We start from the raw sequence: 20182 nt of genomic DNA, 5'->3' as shown, positions 1-20182 counted from the left end.
CTTGAGTTAATTTGTGATACACTATGGAGTAAGAGTTGGTTAAAGCCATCTGGAACTTTTACACAATTTAAAGATTAGAAAAACATTTTAGAAGGGTGGATTTTGTAGAAAATATGGTTTGAGCTAGTGCAAGATAACAGCCTTTGTATTTTTGCTTTTTTCAAAAAAGAATATTGTTCTGTGTAATCTATAAGAGGTGAGTCAGAAAAAAAAACTGTTGGAAAGAACCTAACACAGCAAAACTAATTGATGATAGAAGCACTATTTTAAGGACAATTCATAAATATGCTAATAGAAAAAAAATCTGGGAATTCATTTCTTTTCCAAAAAGATCATTCACACAGCCTATTTTGACCTTTCTAATATCTGATTTTAACATGATTTTTTTAAAAATAATAAATAACCTAATAACATTTCCAGTTCAAAGAAACAGGTGAATATTTAACTTTCAATACAAACATTGAAGGAAAAATATTAGTCACATTACACTTGGATCCTGCCTGAAGAGTCAAATTTGCCCCTCTCCAGGTCCTTGCCCAGCACAAGGTCCTTGTTCCACTTAAGCCCCTTTGAAAACTTCAAAACAGAAGTTGATGTTGGGCCCTGGGCAGATGTGGGGCTCTGCCCACACAGATCCATTTGTAGAATCTGGCCCTTGTTGATAACATAATTCTTTAAAGCAGTTTTGTGATGTTCCCAGGTCCACAGACTACTGATTGCTGGGTTTCTCCAGAGTTTTTCAGTGTTATCCCCATTTTGGGACAGTATTATCCCCATTTCCTGCCATTGTTCCAGATGTGAAGCACCCATGGAAATCAGTGTGAGTTTTGCATAAAAACCAGTGTCAGAATAGGGCTGTCTGTCAGCAAAGATCCAACACTGCCTTCTGTGCCAAGGAGCCTTTATGTAAGGTCTTTTCAACACAATTACCTAGTCCTTAAAAGAAATGATACATTTCAATGCAATTATATTTTGTAAAGAAAATAATCCCACTAGTATAAAAAACCAAAATCTCACAAACCCAAAGATTTGACAAACTGTTTTTTCTACCTGATTGCAGTAGCTTTTATAGCTTGCCTGGTACTATGCAATGTTCACCTATTATTTATTTGTTTTTCATGGAACTTCAAGTGTGATGCAAATCCATCCCTCAGCTACCATTGCCCATGAATTACTGTAGGAGAAAGCCCATTATTTACATTTGCCTGTGGGTGCCTCCCTTTATGTGTGTTTACTCAGTTTTACTCTCAACTATGATATGTACACAGTGCACAGGTGTGATTCCCACTACGTGACTCAGGGCAAAGTCAGGCTCAAAATCTTAAAGTTATTTGTTGGAAGAAATTAACTCTTTACAAGAACAAAATACCCTCAAGTAATAAATTCATAGTATTTGCTAACTATAATCACAAAAGCTCAAGATCTTGATGCTTTCCAATGCTCTACTCATTTTGCAAAGAGTGGTTTGTGGTTCAAGAAATTCTGGCGGCACTGCCTTCACCTTTGCTGTTTGCCGATATTGTCTCTAAGTAGACAAGGTACAAAACTCTTCCAGGGTATATTGCTCGAAAGTCAATGCGAGTTGGATGCCTAACTCCTCTTCGTGTCTTTGAAAATGTCCCCTTTGATATTTAAATATAATAAAGAGATTATCAATTAAATCTTGGTCCCATTACAATCAATGGACATTTTGCCATTGACTTCAACGAGGCCAGGATTTCACCCTATATCACTGAGCGTTTCCAAAATTATTAAGTTTGGGTTTGGAAGGGACCTTAGGATTCAAAACTCTGATGATGTCAGGATCTGTCATTGTCCTCATGGTGATGTTTCAGTTTTAGGGCCAAATTATGATCTCCCTTACAAAAATACAAATCAGGAGTCATTGCACTGAAATCAATTCTTGTTATACTGGTGTAAAGCTAGCATGAGTGAGTGAAGAATTAGACACTCTTTCACACATCTATCAGATGCTTGCCAAAAACACACAATTATTACAAAGTTTATCATCAGTACCCTGCTGTGATGCGATGTACTGGATTATGTGACAAAGGGAATAAATTGTATTCTTCTTTCAAAATATATTTTAATTACCTTTATTTTATTTTCCAACAACATCTACATTACAATTTTATGTTGCTATCATTTATTTTATCCATCTGAAGTCTAATTTAATAAAGTTTTGCTCTTGCTTTTTATCCCTACACATAATTATTTTTGCATATTACACGGGTGGCCTGCAGATTGCGTCCTCCAAAGGAAATACCTTTTCAGTGGGCCCATTTGTCTTAGCATTTAGTAGCATAAAATAGGAATAGTAAGAAAATCTGGTAACATTTATCATACACTACTGTATCTGGAGAAAAGTGTATTAACATATGCTCTACATTCAGCAGTTAAATAGGCATTTCAAATAGTGTTTTAAAATGTTTAGCTTTGATGACAAAGTTAAGGCCACTGACAGGAAAAATTACTTGTCATTATAATAATAACAACTATCTATTCATTTTTTTATAAGCACCGAAGTGTTCTACGTGCCTCTGGTATGCCTGCAAGAGTCTGTGTGCTACACATTCAGATGCCACTCCTAGAATTAGAAAAGAGGGCCAGCTTCATTTCCTTCACTCTCTCCTTAAGCCAATATTTCTATAGGGGAGATTTGACCCCTTTTCCTCATACTAAATCAGAGACTTAGGGCTAGAATGAGACAACCTATTGCCCTGTGTTAGGGCTAGGGTACAGCTGCACTGCCTCGGGAGCAGTACAAGGATGGACCTAGGTTTCAGAGTAGCAGCCGTGTTAGTCTGTATTCACAAAAAGAAAAGGAGTACTTGTGGCACCTTAGAGACTAACAAATTTATTAGAGCATAAGCTTTCGTGAGCTACAGCTCACTTACTCAGACCCTGTTTTGTTCCTTGTGGCAGTGTGAAGCATTACCTACTAGTTCTTTACCAGGTGCTGATTACTTCTGTCTACTGAACCAGCTCAGCTGCACTGGCTGACATGGTGGTGGTAGTGGTGAAGGGGAAGATGAGCGGAGGCTCCACTCAGCCTCTACCTCTCTCTCTCTGCTCACAGACCCCGCTTTTCCCCACTGTGCACACAGACCAGAAAATCTGGGCAGAAGCTGCAGGATGGGTGGACAGACACTTATTCCCGTTATATCCCTGATTTTTGTACCAAAATCAAAGTAGCCCATTTAAAAGGGTTAAAACTGTCTGACAGATGTAAAACAAAGTCATTATAAATTGGGAAACATTAGCCAATAGGGCTGTTTCTAATAGGGTCCTGAAGGGATCTTTTCTTGGCCCAATGCTATTCAATATCAATGATTTGGTAGAAAGTATAAAATCATTGCTGGTAAAGTTTACAAATGACATAAAAATTACTGGCATAGTAAGTTATGATAAGGACAATTTAATTTTACAGAGCAATCTAAATCACTTGGTAAGCGGGGTTCCCTGGAACTATATGTTTTTTAATAGAGCTAAATGATTTTGGAAAACGGGGATTCTGAAAGGTACTAAGGTATCATGGTGGATACCAACCGAGCATGAGCTCCCAGTCTGACACACAGCTAAGACTAACAGTGTGATTCTTGGATGTATAAGCAGGGAATAGTGAGTAAAAGTAGGGAGTTGGTATTGCTATTGCAATACCCTACAGCGTTAATGAGACCATTACCAATGGAACACATTTTAAAAGAGAAAGTAGTTAAGGACATAGAGGTAAATGGGATGAAATACAACATGACTTTACAAAGGGTAGATTGTGCCAGCTCAACCTGATCTCCTTCTTTGAGAAGATAACTGATTTGTTAGATAGAGGAAATGCGGAGGAAATCCTAACCCTAACCCTAACTCTAAGATACCTGGATTTCAGTGAGGCATTTGATAAAGTTCCACATAGGAAATTAGATTAGATTAGATTAAATTAGAGAAGATGGAGATTAATATGAGAATTGAAAGACAGATAAGGAACTGGTTGAAGGGGATTCAGAGTAGCAGCCGTGTTAGGCCGTATTCGCAAAAAAGAAAAGGAGTACTTGTGGCACCTTAGAGACTAACAAATTTATTTGAGCATAAGCTTTCATGAGCTACAGCTCACTTCATCGGCTGCATTCGGTGGAAAATACAGTGGGGAGATTTATATACACATACAGAGAACATGAAACAATGGGTTTTATCATACATACTGTAAGGAGAGTAAAAAGAAAAGGAGTACTTGTGGCACCTTGTAGCTCACGAAAGCTTATGCTCAAATAAATTTGTTAGTCTCTAAGGTGCCACAAGTTCTCCTTTTCTTTTTGCGAATACAGACTAACACGGCTGCTACTCTGAAACCTGTAAGGAGAGTGATCATTTAAGATGAGCTATTACCAGCAGGAAGGATGGGGGGGGAGGAAAACCATTTGTGGTGCTAATCAAGGTGGGCCATTTCCAGCAGTTAACAAGAACACCTGAGGAACAATGGGGGGTGGGGTAGGGGGAGAAATAACATGGGAAAATAGTTTTACTTTATGTAATGAACCAGCCATTCCCAGTCTCTATTCAAGCCTAAATTAATTGTATCCAGTTTGCAAATTAATTCCAATTCAGCAGTCTCTCGCAGGAGTCGTTTTTTGAAGTTTTTTTGTTGAAGGATAGCCACTCTCAGGTCTGTAATCGTGTGACCGGAGAGATTGAAGTGTTCTCCGACTAGTTTTTGAATGTTATAATTCTTGACGTCTGATTTGTGTCCATTTATTCTTTCACGTAGAGACTGTCCAGTTTGACCAATGTCCATGGCAGAGGGGCATTGCTGGCACATGATGGCATATATCACATTGGTAGATGCGCAGGTGAACGAGCCTCTGATAGTGTGGCTGATGTGATTAGGCCCTATGATGGTATCCCCTGAATAGATATGTGGACAGAGTTGGCAACGGGCTTTGTTGCAAGGATAAGTTCCTGGGTTAGTGGTTCTGTTGTGTGGTGTGTGGTTGCTGGTGAGTATTTGCTTCAGGTTGGGGGGCTGTCTGTAAGCCAGGACTGGCCTGTCTCCCAAGATCTGTGAGAGGAATGGGTTGTCCTTCAGGATAGGTTGTAGATCCTTGATGATGCGTTGGAGAGGTTTTAGCTGGGGGCTGAAGGTGATGGCTAGTGGCATTCTGTTATTTTCTTTGTTGGGCCTGTCCTGTAGTAGGTGACTTCTGGGTACTCTTCTGGCTCTGTCAATCTGTTTCTTCACTTCAGCAGGTGGGTATTGTAGTTATAAGAATGCATGATAGAGATCTTGTAGGTGTTTGTCTGAGAGTACAATGGGTCACACTGGAAGGTGGACTGTCAGGATTCAGTCTTGTGATCAATCTTATTTAACATTTTTATTAATGACCTTGGCACAAAAAGTGGGAGTGTGCTAATAAAATTTTCAGATGACACAAAGTTGGAACATACTGCAAATATAGAGGAGGACCAGAATATCATACAAGAAGATCTGGATGACCATGAAAACTGGAGTAATAGAAATGGGATGAAATTGAATAGTGCGAAGTGGAAGGTTATGCATTTAGGGGCTAACAACAAGAACTTTTGCTATAAGCCAGGGACATATTAGTTGGTAGCAACAGAGGAGGAGAAAGACCTGGGGTTATATTGTTTGATCACAGGGTGACTATGAGCCGCCAACGTGATGGGGCTTTGAAAAAGGCTAACACAGTCCTAGGATGCATCAGGCGAGGTATTTCCAGTACAGACAGGGAAGTGTTCGTACCATTATACAAGACTCTGGTGAGCTCTCGTCTGGAACACTGTGCAATTTCAGGTTTCAGAGTAGCAGCCGTGTTAGTCTGTATTTGCAAAAAGAAAAGGAGTACTTGTGGCACCTTAGAGACTAACAAATTTATTAGAGCATAAGCTTTCATGAGCTACAGCTCATTTCATCAGATGCATTTGGTGGAAAAAAAAACCAAAACCAAAACAAAACCTTTTTTTTTTCCCCCACCAAATGCATCCGATGAAGTGAGCTGTAGCTCACGAAAGCTTATGCTCTAATAAATGTGCAATTTCAGTCTCCCATGTTTAAGAAAGATGCATTCAAACTGGAACAGGTGCTGAGAAGGTCTACTAGGATGATCAGAGGCATAGAAAACCTATCTTATAAGAGGAGGCTCAAAGAGCTTGGCTTGTTTAGTCTAACCAAAAGAATGCTGTGGGGAGATTTGATTGCTCTCTATAAATACATCAGCAGGGAAAAATACCACGGAGGGAGAGGCCAATGTGGACACAAGAACAAATGCATATAATCTGGCCATCAACAAGTTGAGGCTTGAAACTAGATGAAGGTGTCTAACCATTAGAGGAGTGAGGTTCTGGAACAGCCTTCCAAGGGGACCAGTGGAGGCAAAAAACATAACTGGCTGCAAGACTGAGCTTGATAAGTTTATGGAGGGGATAAGTTTATAGGGAGTCTGATGGGACTGCTACAATGTAGCCAATCTGCGACTGCTAGCACCAAATATTTCCAACAACCAATGATGTGACACTAGATGTGGAGGGCTCTTAGTTACTACTGAGAATTCTTTCTGAGGTGTCTGGCTGGTGCGTTTTGTCCACATGCTTAGGGTATAACTGATCGCCTTTAAATCAAAGTCTTTAAATCAAAACTAGATGTTCTAAAAGATATGCTATAGCTCAACCAGAAATTAAGGTCTTGATACAGGAAACACTGGGTGAAATTCTCTGGCCTGTGTTATGCAGGAAGTCATACTAGCTGATCACTGAATTTAAGAGGCCAGTAGGGACTATAATAAATATTTTAGTGTGTCACTTACCCTGGGTCCCAATCTGCTGGGGATTGTTCTGTGCTGTTGATCTCAAAGAAACATTTTCACGCATGAATTTCCCTTTTCATTGCTGCTTCTTTGTTTTATTATGGAACAGGAACATTTTCCTTTGAGTTAAACATAGTCTCCGAGATACTAATAATTTTGATGACAAACCTTGGCCTGGAGGGGATTCGTATATTTCATGTCATATATTACATAGATTATCTACTGATCAAGACACTATCATTTGGACAAACTGCAAAGTACTCCCACAGAACTATACAAGGGCCTCAAAAACAAAAGTCAAATGCTCTTTAACTCTGATGCAAGGCCTCTTTTGCATCTAGGGGCCCATGTCTTGACCAGTACATTCAGGAAAGTTGCATCCATAAGGAATGTTCTTTTCTAAAGAATTCATATAGTGGGAGTGGAGGAGTGATTCCATCTTTGGAATTCAGCGGTTAGATGTCTCACCTGTGAGTGATAGTCCTGTTTATCAGACAGGCACTAGGTCCATTACTGACTGGGACTGTTAATACTGCCCTTTGAGATGAAGGCAGGTTGCTCCTAAACAGGTTCCCTGCTTTAAAAAAATCTCTTGACGTTGACAATTTTGCCAAATGTTGCACAATTTTTAGGGAATTTCATAGAGAAAGTGATGAAGAGGCAGCTGCAGTTGCATCTGGAGGCTATAAAATTCATTGACCTTCTTCAATTATGTTTTACATCTGCGTATGGCACAGAAGTGGTACTAATATCTCTGGGTGATGATATATTCCTGGCAAGGGATGCCCGGAATATATCCTTGCCTATGTTATTAGATCTGTCAGCATCTTTTAACATCAAGTATGATGAATTGTTGACTCCCTTGTAGGAGTGGATGGTTCTTTTCCTTCCTCTCCGAGATATTTCAGAGGGTGGTGTTGAGTCCTTCCCCTCTCTCTTTGAGGGCTCCCAAAAGCTGGGTGTGGCAAGGATCAGTCTCTTGTCACTTTTCTTGTTACATGTAAACAGCATGCCCTAATGTTGAAAGAAGGGAGACTCATCTTGTAAATATTGAGACACATGGAGATTAATAGCAAGCGGTGAAGAAAGAGCTTTCATTTACAGGATTTCATTTACTATTAATGAAGTAAACAAATAAAACAGATATATCAGTATGACCAAGAAATATAGCAAATATGTGGCTGATTTCCAACCTATCTTATCAGCTGAAACATGAAAGTGCAGCTCTTAATTATAGGCAAATATGAGCACAGACTCATGGGATCTCATCATAACATTTCAAGGTCTATATTCATGAAAATTTAAGCAATGTTTAAAATCATGTTAATTTGTTCTTTGTTTGTTTCTTTTCCTGCCAGTCTAATTTATTCCAAAGGACTTTGGTTCTCAAGCTTGGTTATATTGATCATGCCTATGTAAAAGCATTGTTATAGCCTGGGGAGAAGATTTTTGTGCAAAAACTTGTCTTTGTTCTCTTTTGATACTTCGTAGGTATTTTGATGCTTTCGAGCTTTTCCAGTTTTTCTCAGATTTGCATCTTCTTTCAAGGCAGCAGTTAACTTCATTTTTCATCCTGAAGTACTGGACAAATGCACAGATGACCTCACAGAGTATGATAAGGTACATCATCCTCTCTGACTGGATGCTAAGTGGATAATTATGTGCAGCCAGTTGATTCCAAGGAACAGTCATATTTGGTTTCCATGAAATATAAATATATTCCAACACCAAGCATCAGATTCTGATCCCATTCATACCAGCATAAAATCAGGAGTAACTCCATTGAAGTATATGGAGTTACACTGGAGTAAAATTGGTGTAAGAGAAGTCAGAATTAGGCCCTAGAAGTTGAATTATGTCGGTCTGATTGAAAAAAAGAAAGAGAGACAGACATTAAAAATGACATGTGCCGCTATGTATATGACAAGTATTCATACAAAGTCACAACCCTCCATTCCCCACTCCCATACTTTAGGTCTGATTCTTCAGTGCCTTCCACCTTGAGGAGTTATTTAGATTTATGCAAAGTGGATGTAAAACAATACATCATCATGAGGAAAAATCAGGACATCTAAGAGATACATGACCCAAACCAGGAAGTGCTTTATACTGTAGGTCAAAACTAGGTCCTTGAATTGCACCTAGAAACAAATCAGAAGTGAGTATAGATTAAGAGCAGAGCTGTAGCATGCTCCATGAGACAGGCACTATGGAGTAATCTGGCAGCTATGCTCTGCAATAGCTGAGGTTTCCAAGTGGTCTATGTTATAGATTATTTATTTATTTTATTAATTATTATTATTAATAATAATAATAATAATTATATTATGGTATTTCCCCATATGTGCTGGGTGCTGTAGAAAGATATGGGAAGATATAGCCACTGCATCAGAAAGATTACAATCTGAATAGCGATAAAGACACAAACAGAGAAGGGAAAACAAAAGTGGGGAGGGGAGGGAGGAGAGAATACACAGATCATATGGTTATTTAGGTAATTATTCATGTCTCTAATGTGTTTGAGGTTTTTATGGGAGAATTGGTGTTGAAATGTAGGAGGAGAATGGTGGGAAGCAGACTGTAGGAAGAAAAATGGAAAAGAAAGTGGGAGAGGAGTGGAAGACTGAGGAGAAGGAGATTGGAAGGGGGAAAGAGAAGAAAAAGGAGAAACCTAATTGCCAGGGAGAGAGAGCCTAGGGAGCCAAGGAGTTGATGGAATGGCTCAGGGGAGAAACCATCACCAACGACTAAGCGACAAAACCTAATTAGTCCAGGTTTTCAAGAGTTCAGTAAACCTGGTGACATTAAGAATCATGTTCAGTCTTGAAAAAAGAAGACTGGGGTGGGGGGGAGCACCTAATAACAGTCTTCAAATACGTTAAGGGCTGTTATAAAGAGCACAGGGATCAATTGTTCTCCATGCCCACTGAAGGTAGGACAAGAAGTAATGGGCTTAATCTACAGCAAGGGAAATTTTAGGTTAACAATTAGGAAAAGCTTTCTGACAATAAGGGTAATTAAACTCTGGACTATACTTCCAAGGGCAGCTGTGTAATCCCCATCGCTCAAGGTTTTTAAGAACAGGTTAGACAAACATCTCTCAGGGATGGTCTAGGTATCCGTGGTCCTGCCTCAGCACAGGGGCTGAATTTGGTGATTTCTTCAGGTCCCTTCCATCCCTAAATTTCTATGACTCTATGAGTAACTATCATCAGGCTACTTAGCACTGACATAGTGCTTTACAACTTCAGACCTCCTCACAAATGTTAACCATGGCTGTTCCCGCTGTTTACATAAAAAAGGGGACCTGACATGAGTGGAAGTCATTCTTTCCATATGGTTTAGGGTATTGCCTCCACAGCACCATCCCCTCATCCTTCGTTTCCTATAGAAGAGCATCTAGAAGAGCCAGTGCTCCTCAGGAATTTGGGGGCAGGCATGGATGGGGCGGTCAATCAGCTACTCTCTGCAACCCTGTGTCACGTTGAACTCTTGAATATTTGCAAGGAAAATCTGGGGATTAGCTCCCAGGAGTCACCTTTGTAGCTGCAACCAGTGGCTGCATGGCTCTTGTTGGAGGCATCCCCAGGGTAAGAGTGAGGCAGAAAGACAGCAGAGCAGTGCAGAGGGGCATTCACCCATGCAGGATAGCATCTGTTTCCACATCTCTGGGGGGTGGCCTATATACAGATCCTCTGAATCTGTGGGTCTAGAAGGCTGCAGCCCTTGTCCTCTCCAAAGCTCTAACCAACAAGGAAAATATCTTCAAAGCTGCTGGGTTCACGCTGCAGAGCTTTCAGTCATCACTGGCCTCCTCGCACAGACAGGCACGTGCTATCCTGCAGATGGCTGCCCGCTGCACTGCTCTGCTGTCCTCCTGCCCCACTCCCACCCATGACAATATATCCAAGAGCCATGCTGCCCTTGAGGGTAGCTGCAGAAGTGATTCCACAGGGCCTGATGCAGAAGGAAGGTGACCTGGCCCTAATTAAGTTAGAATAGGATATGGTGCCTTAGCATGATTTGCTTATCCTAGCCAAATCCTGCAGTTCTTGCTCAGGCAAAACTCCCATTGGCTTCAGCTGATGAGGCAAATAGGACAGCAGGATTTAGCCTTCTGTGATTTTTAATGTTAAGTACTTGGCACTGCAGCTTCGTAACACTAAGTGTGATTATCTGATTCCTTGGAAGTGTATAGCATTTTTAAGACAAACAGCTCTATAACAGAGAGACATAAAAAACCCAACAACCCCCAAATCAGCCTCTGGTATCACCTGAGATCCCAAACAATAGTGGCCAACTACAATTTTGTTTACTCAGATGGAGTGTGTTCATAGTGCCAAGAGCCATAGATTGCTAGGGAAATTCATTAGTGTAGACTCTTTGATGTCATGTGCATCTCAGAATCTGTAACACTCTGCTGAAACTGCAAGAGCTGCCTTTTGTTTATAACCCTAACCAGAACCATTTGAATACACACACTGAAAGAACACATAACAGAAGCAAAGCATTTTCCTCCATGCAGTGATTCATTACTTATGTCTTCATTTTGGCCACTGCAGCTCTATGTGAAGCCATATGCTTTAAATTATAAAGCACACTAAGCAAATCATAAGTTTTTCAAGATGGTGCATAAGGATTTTTTCTGCATCTGTTTGTTGCCAAAAACCCAGATGATACTGTAATTAAAACAACAAAATATTTTCTGTGATATCAATCATTTAGCTATTTATGAACCATGACATTATGGTCTTGAGATGCTTTGTTGGGAAACAAATTCTACAATTAGTTAAGATCTCCCCCCCCCCACCAGTACAATTCTGATCTTTCAGTATTTGTCATTTCTTTCTGTTTTTATTGTGAACAATGTAACTATAGAGGGAGAAGGCAGAAGTTAAAACAAAGCAAGCAGAGGGACCAAAATGTCAGCAACCAACATGGATAAGATCAAACCTGTCAACAAATCGCAAGCTCCTGGAAGCATTGTTTAAAACCCATGCGTTCCTATTCAAAGTGAACTGTAAGGAAGCTCATCATACACTCTACTGTAAAACTGAAACTAAATCCATATCTAATAGTGAATAGTGTGCGTCTATGATTCCAAAGAGGTAATAGCATATTTCCTAACTAATCAATGTCAAATGGGTTTACAAGGCTGTAAGTCCTTTAGCTTTGTGAATTGTTTCTCTTCCTGGTACCTGAGCTGGTTTGTAGAAGCTTCTTTTAGGATGGGATTTAACTGATGATAATCTGCTTTCCCCTCAACAACATTCTGTCTGATTCTTATTGCCAAAAATCTGGACTTATGCAATTGTGGAAGTTGCCTTTTGGGCAATAATCCAGTAAACCACTGGAGTGGAACCTCATGACCTGATTTTCAGAGAAGTTGAGCACTGGTGAAAAGCAGGCTATTAGCGTGTATGGATTGGCTGGAAACACCACCCAATACAACTATATTTCACAGCCCTATTAGGCCTTCCTGGCTTGTTAGCCAACCACCTGGAGAATATGTGGCCATCTGCTTTCAAACTGGCCAGCCTAAGCATAAGCACCAGGCAACGAGAAAGTAGCTAGTTTAGATATTTATATATCTTAGATCAATGTCTCTTTCGCTATTCGAGTGACATTGCATGATCAGTCTGGCTGACATTATAAATACTAAAATGAAGAGTAAAAAAGTCCATCTTGCTTGAAATGAGAATACAATAATACAAATCACATCAAACAGGGCATCAGATCCTAAAGTGATGCAAAACTGCCCAGAATGCACGTCAGGGGCTTGTGTGCAAAGATGGTTTATAGCTATCATTAACTATGCACCCTGCTGTGGCACTGCGCAGGCCATTTCCATGGAGCAATCCAAGAGCTGCTCTAATTTATGTCATACAGCAATGGCTAAGAAGATGGAGGTGGAAAACCCAGCCGAGCATTAGAAAAGTGCAGGGGTATGCCAACCATACTTCATTCCTCTGGACATCCACCACTTTCCCTGATACAATGATAGTAGGGAGGTGGAGTGGCATAAGAACTCCTACACTGGCTCTATATAACCAACGGATCACCCCTACACTAGAATGGTCTTGGCATGTCAAGCTGAGATGGCTTTAAGGCCAGATGCCACTGGAAGTGTGGCACAAGCAGCTATACAATACTAGAGCATCTGACTTGTAGATGGAAAGCTCCCACACTTCCACAAAATATATTTTGCGATTATACTCAAAACAAAGAAATTTCTTCACATACCTAACAACAAGGGTGGAAAGATCCATTATTATATCTGCACAATGGGAAGGAGACTATTCTTTTAGAAAAAAGAAAAGGAGTACTTGTGGCACCTTAGAGACTAACAAATTTATTTGAGCATAAGCTTTCGTGAGCTACAGCTCACTTCATCGGAGCTGTAGCTCTCGAAAGCTTATGCTCAAATAAATTTGTTAGTCTCTAAGGTGCCACAAGTACTCCTTTTCTTTTTGCGAATACAGACTAACATGGCTGCTACTCTGAAACCTATTCTTTTAGAGAAACATTACAATAGTCAGACAAACACTTACTGGTTGACTGAACATCTGTGGGAGCTTTAAAATACCGATCCTAAGCAACTTCATGCCAGTACTGTGAACCTCTAGAGCTGTTTTATAGATTATATTTGGAGCCCCTAGTACAGAGGTTCTCAAACTGGGGTCTGTGGAACACTGGAGTTTTGCAGATTGCATGTTAATGCACAACAGAGTTGACTGATCACATGAGGCTGGCTTTCCTTCTGGTTTCCAGCTAAGAAGAGCTAAGCAGATGGAGGGAGAGAGTAAATGAACAGCAGAAATTAAACATTTTAATAATCAGTGAAAACATTTACTGCATTAAATACAACTAAAGAATCACAAATACCTAATATATTTCTCCATGTGATCAATTGCTGCAGTTGCCACAAAGATGTTATATGATTGTGGGGAGCTGATCTAGGCAATCATAAATAGGATGGGTAGTGCTCCATAAATTCTCTCTCAGTTAATATTTGGTTTACAATATACATGTGTTTGAGAGACCCTGCCCAAGTATAAAGCGTTGATTTTTTTATAGGTAATCCCTCCCCTTCCTCCAAACTGTGATAATAGCATTTGCATCCCATATCCCAGGAGATTAAGACTCTTGATTGACTTTGAATTCTGGACACATAGGAAATTTGTATTAATTTAGCATAATGATGAGGCTCAGTGAAGGCTCTGTGGAACCAAAAGAGTAGGGTCTCTAAGGTTTTGTTCTATAAAGAAACAATTTGCATTTCTAAAGGCTTGAAATGCATAGGTCATATCGATATACGTACCGGCTCTTAAATCTACGCGTAGCAGATTCAGCATGTATTTCAAAGAATTGATGATAGAAGCCCAAGATAAAACTCTGAGTAGATTTTTTTGTTTGTTTGTTATGGCAGAAGTTTCTTCTAAATTCAAAGTAGTTGTCAGGAGTAACTTTTAAGGGAAGAATTAAAGAAACTTCGACTGAAAGTGGCAAAAAAAGTCAAGTAGCTAGATGATACAGTATATGTTCCCCAGTGGAGCCACAGTGATTTATGCCAGATGCTGATTTGGCCCTGCATTTGTAAATGTGGAAAGTGAAGGAGGTATTTTGGCCAGATCCAGAAGACTAGAACTCCAGAGGCCTATAGACCTATGCATGGAAGTGCCACAAGATCCATTCCTTTTAAGGGTGAGTTAATTGCTTCTGAGACTTGTTACATAAGACCAATAAATAACTATGGTTCACAACTCCACCACAAAATCAGTCAAACCAGAAAATTCTCAGGAAATAATCTGCAAGAACAACTGAAGAAGCTTGAGCGAACTCTGCAGCCAATGACACCTAATTACAAAAATGAATAGTTGGGAGTGAAATCTTCAGAGTTCAAAGGTGGGTGCAACTTGTGAAAAAAAAAAACCTAGATTTTCTCCTCACTCCAAATATAACTCAAGCGCCGTTTATTGATACTTTATAGTTTTAGAGTTTTGTGGCAGAGAACTGGGTGTATATAAGAGGTCGATATTTCAAAAGTCGGAAGCAGGAAGAGAATGACTCAGTAACATTTATTCTGTCTATCTGAAAGCATATTTAAAATGTGTAGAGGAGGGGGTTAAAGAGAACCTATGAACCTGGGGAAAACTGGCTTTGAGGAAATTACAACACCAATATTAAAAAAACCCCAAACATGATTTTGTATCCAAATTTGTATTGTATGCACACCTGAGAATCTTACTGCCTTTAGTAGGAGTTTAGGGAGTCCAAAGAACATAGAAATAGAGTGCATGAACCCTTCCTCTAATTTGTAAATAACCATTTCAAAAAAATTCTATCATAGAACATTAGTCAGTGGGGGGAAAATTGGTGTGCATTTAACAAGCGTTTACAGACAAATGAATTAATTTTCCAAGGTCAGAATGGTTCACTTTAAGCAAAAACATTTTTGACTCTTGAGCTGTGAAATTCAGTTTCTTGTACAACACAGATGCTCAATGTTACGTATTCTTCAGAACTGGGCCCTGTCCTTTTAACTTAGTGCTGCTTATTTTAGGTGGTTAAATACTAAAGAAGATGATGAAGGTTTTATTTTTATTATAAACATATGACTAATGATTTTGGTAATTTTTACATTTTGTCCATTAGCACTTTAAACTAAGGGCCTTCATTTTCCAAAGTGACTAGTGATTTGGGGGGCCAACCTGAGATACCTCAAAGGGGCCTGATTTGTAGAGGGTTGGTGCTCAGCACTCTCTGAAAATCAGACCCCTCCAAGGAGTCTCAATCTGGTCACCCAAAAACTGAGGCATCCAAAATCACTAGTTGCCCTGGCAAATTTAGAACAAGAATTTTAAGATAATTGCTTAGGGAATGTAGTAGTTCTTAAATTCTATTATACTTGGTGTCTGTTTTTTACAACTCTGGTCTGTGCTAGTATAAATTAGCAGAACTCCACTGAGTTAGACTGTGATATTAAACTATTTAAAATATCAAACTGCAAAATTAATTTAGGAATGATCCTGTAGCACTTTCTATTGGCTTTACTACTGTGAATAGACCCATCAAACTATACTACTAAGTAGTAGACTGTAGTCATAAGGACAGTAGTAGTAACGACTGCACCCTATTCCCAGCACTTAGGGTCTGATCCTGAAAACACGTACTCTTGTGGTTAATTTTACTACCAGGTGTAGGCCACAGAAGTCATTGTAGTAAAGTTAAGCATGTACATAAATGTTTGCAGGATTGGGGCCTTACAGCATTGGACAGATACTGTACAAATCTAAAATCAACATACCAATCAAACATAAACAACTAATCATTGTCCTTTAATCCATAACAGAGCATGAAGATATGGAAAAAATGGAAGGCACAGAAAAGAAAAATATATTTATATTAATATGGTTTAAAGAAATATGATTAAAAATGGAAATGCTTTTTAAATTTAATAGAATTTTAAACTATTCCCTTTGGAGAGTAATGCTTTAATTATTTTAATTATTAAAAAGGCTGTAGAAAGTAAAAGGCTAGGGGCAGAGAAAATAAGCATTTTTCTTGATTTGCAGAAGTTATATAGAATGTAAAAAGAACCAACTCCTCCCACCCCCTACACAAAACTTGAATTAACTCATGGAGAAGTTTTAATTCAGAGATAATCAAGACCTTTCCACTTTCTATAAACACAGAACAACATGTAGGATTACTTAGGTTGATCTTTGAAGAAAAATGAATATGTTGAGTTTTTCAATAAAATAAGTACAAGAACAATTTTTGCTTTTATGAAAAGTATCAATTCCACATGTAATTGCTCAGCATTGTCTAAATTAAGTGAACATGTGGCTGGCGGGTGGATGAAGAGGCTCACTGAAGATAATCAGCAAAATTTATGTTTTCAAATAAGGCACAAAACACATAAATCACTTCAAAGTGGTCCACCAAATTATCATTTTCAAACAAATATTTAAATCATCATGTAAAAAAAGGCAAAGAAATATGACATGTGAATCATAAGTTACAGTTCATTGTTTGCTTTTACAAGGTAGAATGGCAGAAAACTATCTCCCTCTTAACATGCTTTTCATTTTTGATTAGGTGATGTTGCATTATTTGTAACTTCAAAAAGCAGCAATAAAAATATGAAGACCTAAAGTACCAAAGATAATTTTTTTCTATGAAGGTGCAATTTCTATGAGAAAACTGATTTGTCTATAACACCACATGCTGCAATTTAGGGCACAAACCTGCACATACTTACTCATGCTGGTAACCCAAGTGAAGTCAATGGACTATGCCTGTGAGTAAGAACTCCTCATGCAAGGGCTTGCAAGAGCTGACCAATGACATCACTTATCACTCAATGCACATCTACTCTGCAGCTGGAAGTGTGCTTCCGAGTGTAGCTAGACACCCACTAGCTCTGCTCAAGCTAGCATATTCAAAATAAGCAATGCTGTTGAGGGTAGCACAAACAGTGGCTTAAGCTAGCTGCCTGAGTGCAAACCCATCCAGACCCTTAGGGTACGTTCTTGGGCAGCAGGCCTGAGTGGACACCCATGCTACACCCACCTACACTGCTATTGTTAGTGTGCTAGGTTAAACAAAGCTAGCACGTCTATCTACTCATGCTAGGAAGCATGCTTCCAGCTGCAGTGTAAACTTGCCTTTAGAAAGTCATTCCTTTTAGTGCTCATAATAAATGACAGATATCAGTTTGGAATTAATAATTACCATTTTGTCTTCAATATTTCATCATCATTTTGTTCTGAAGAATCCACAATTTTCTAAAAGCCACACAAATCCATATATAATCACTAATAAATGCACCCTTTGCTGTATTTTGCACAAATTATGTTAGGTATTCACTTTAATTATTGCACTTGTACTGGCCATTTATCTATCAGCAGGGCTGGAATTGGGGGGATTGTGTAGAGGGACAGAATACTGGCACTTCTCCTAAGCTGCCATCTTGTGCCCCAGAGTCCCAGCTTTTATTTAAAAAAAAAATTGGCAAGTCTCTAGATTTTATGTTTGCAAAGAAAACCTTAAAAGCATGAACCAAGCGCAGCCAATGCAGTGATGTCTGCCTGAATTTGCAGAAAGGCTGCGACAATAGTCCTGAGAGGAGCAAGCTGCATCATTCATCTCAGTGAGGTATAAATTAAGATGCCAAATGATAATTCTTTAAACGTTAACATTGTTAACTATTTCACTGTGCATCCCAACACATAAGAAAAGGGATGGTCAAGCATATTATGAAGAACTGAACAACTTACTGAGACAGATCATATTGGCACCATGAATGGGTTGGGCTTGGTAAAGATACCACTGCTTTTTCCCTCCCATTCAAGAAGGAGACAAGTCCATGAACACTAGCAGAGCTCAGCTGTACATCTGAGCCCCACTGTGGGGAAGCCAAGCCCAAGGACCGCAGCAAAGCCCCGGGCCATGTTTAAACCTCATAGTGGAACAGCCATTTCCAAGGGCCCAGGGGAGCCTTGAGTGCACGCATGATCATATTTTGAACATCTGCATGATCTACCGTGAATGACATTTCATATTGGCATATCAAGTGGGTGCTCTGTAAATACTAAGTTTTATTTTATTATTATTATTATTATTATTATTTATATGGAGAAAGATTCATGCTTACGACATCTCCATATGGGCCTCATATTTTTTTTTTCACTCTGCTGGTAGATGCTTACAGGTTTAACCAACTCATTTTAGGTAGAATGCAAAGGTGGGTTCTTTTCTGATATCAAGAAAAGTTGTTTTACATGGCACCACTGATGGCTTGTCTAGGTTACTATTGTCATTCAAATCCCAAAGCCTTTGCCAGCTGACATTTTTTGTTCTTGGAGAAATAGAAAACACCATTGACAGCTACGCAAGTAAGAAAACATACACTGGTACATCCAGCCCTGTCCCAAGTTTTGGACCTGATGTTGCTTTTAGAAACACTAAGAAAATCAGAAGAGCTTGAGTCCTATTATTCCAGAGGAATAGACCTGTTGAGTCAATCTGGCTTCTCAGGCTTGTATCCTCAACGAAGCTATGTCTGTTTACACCAGCTGGGGATCAGGCTCTTGGAGCTATTATTCCACCACCTTTAAGACAACAGTTATTCAGGCTGGACATTATGGAGAGGTGTATATGAAGAAAATTATCTGACATTACTTTTTGGTATTCTGCCTTGTTTCACACCATTGAAGAAAAGGCAAAAACTTCTATTTCATGTTAGAATCTAAGGAGTATGTCAGAACTAGCACTTCTGCATCTAGGGTCATTGCTGGCAAATTCATGGCAGTGCAACCAGGTGTATTTTACTGGTCCCTTTTGAGAACTTTTGGTTCTTTGCGGTCACTGATATATATTGAAAGTAGCTAGAGATCCTCTGATAACTTCTGTATCTCCTGAAGGTACCAGCTAGGAGGAGTTTGGCATTTTAGCTGTCATGGCCTTCCAGAACAGGTAATAAGTGGCAATGGACCTCATGTTCAGTCAGATAACAACTGTGTAAAGCACTTTGAGATCTAAAGCTGAAAAATGTTCTATAGTGCCAAATAACTTGCCACCTATCTCAATATTTCTCAGACCATTCTGATGTTTGACGATTATTGCGCATCAAAACTTTGAGCATAATACCAAGCAGTCTGGAAATCCTAGGATTTGACCTCCTATCTCCTGGCCTTTAAGAAGATTATTTTAAATTTTGCTAATGCCAAAGGAAAGGAAAGGAAAAGAAAAGAAAGAAAAATCTTTATGTATTTGGCTAGGTGCTACAAAGCTAGCCAATGACATGACAATGCAGTGTCTTGCTTTCCTCTCTGATGGTGTGACAAGTCACGTTTGCAATGTGAGAAGCTGTCAGGAGTGGAACTAGAAGTCAATAAAATGATCTTACTAACATTCTCTCAACATACCCAGGGAGTTTTAACTCTAAAAATAGTCAAGTGCTTAGTTGCACAAAGTCTAAGTGATGTTTAAGTGGATGAAAATGATTAAAGATATCTGAAAGGCATTTATACTAGTTGGCCATTAGCATGTTTCATTTGAGATAATTCAGGTTTACTTTTAGGCATGAATACTTAATGTGGGAGTCATGACCCTAGATGTCAATGTGTCACAACCATTCTGTCCTTCTATCATCCTAAATGGGATGGGTCCTAACTAGAGCTCAACTACATGGAAAGGAAGCCCAGGAATGTCCCAGTATGGAAAAGGTTGAGACCCACTGATCTAAGGGATAAATTCTGGCCAGGTTCCATGGCCCTGGACAAGGGGGTGAGTCAAAGATGTGAATGAATTGGTTTAGGAACCAGATAGAAGAATTGTAACTACTTGGCTCTGAATCTGGGAGA

At 39.3% G+C, this 20182-nt stretch overlaps 1 protein-coding gene across 1 annotated transcript in view; it reads right to left on the bottom strand.

Moving 5' to 3' along the window:
• Positions 1-20182, bottom strand: part of MYO3B (myosin IIIB) — a 312077-nt gene that overhangs the window by 35170 nt on the left and 256725 nt on the right. The gene's annotated exons all lie outside the window — the stretch shown is intronic.

Source organism: Dermochelys coriacea, chromosome 11, assembly GCF_009764565.3.
Source record: "Dermochelys coriacea isolate rDerCor1 chromosome 11, rDerCor1.pri.v4, whole genome shotgun sequence".
Taxonomy (NCBI): domain Eukaryota; kingdom Metazoa; phylum Chordata; order Testudines; family Dermochelyidae; genus Dermochelys; species Dermochelys coriacea.
The sequence above is the reverse complement of the archived record's forward strand: the minus strand, read 5'-3'. Positions and strand labels throughout refer to the sequence as shown.